At 42.8% G+C, this 549-nt stretch overlaps 1 pseudogene; it reads right to left on the bottom strand.

Moving 5' to 3' along the window:
- On the bottom strand, nt 1-304 carry LOC112931485 (transmembrane protein 216 pseudogene; annotated as a pseudogene).
- Between the last annotated feature and the right edge of the window lie 245 nt (nt 305-549).

Here is a 549-nt window from a genome sequence, read left to right as displayed (position 1 = left end):
CTAAAGACCAGAAGTATCTGTGATGTCAGCCCATGAGGGAAGCTGGCTGAAATTTCTGTACTGCAAAACAGCCAGGGTGAGCACCTCAAGAAGAACCTCTGACCACAGAAGAAAAGCAATATGCTGTTCAGGATGGCTTCCAAGAAGAGCATGGAGGTCTGCAGCAGCAGGCAATAGGAGGACACAGGGCAGATCAGAAGGTCATGTCCACACTAATACCAAGTGGCATCTTTCAATGGCAGAGGTTTCCCTTTATACCAAAAAATAATAGAATTCCTTCATTTCCAAAGTAAAGAAAAGGCATCACCACATCCACTACTAGATGGGCTGTTGGTGATGGCAGCAGGAGAGCTTTCTACAGAAATATGAGGAGTTCCAGCCGGAATAGTAAGCATAATACCAACCATTCAGAAAGAACAGGATTTCCAAAGGGATGGAAATAGCCCTTTACCTCTGAAATATCACCTAGCACTGTCATCTTTGCTGTAATTACCCCTCTTAAATTCAAACATGTTTTTCTATGTCACTGACTGTTATTTCTAGAAATTC

The sequence above is a fragment of the Vulpes vulpes genome, chromosome 1, assembly GCF_048418805.1.
Source record: "Vulpes vulpes isolate BD-2025 chromosome 1, VulVul3, whole genome shotgun sequence".
Taxonomy (NCBI): Eukaryota; Metazoa; Chordata; class Mammalia; order Carnivora; family Canidae; genus Vulpes; species Vulpes vulpes.
This window is presented reverse-complemented; position numbering and strand designations above follow the sequence as displayed.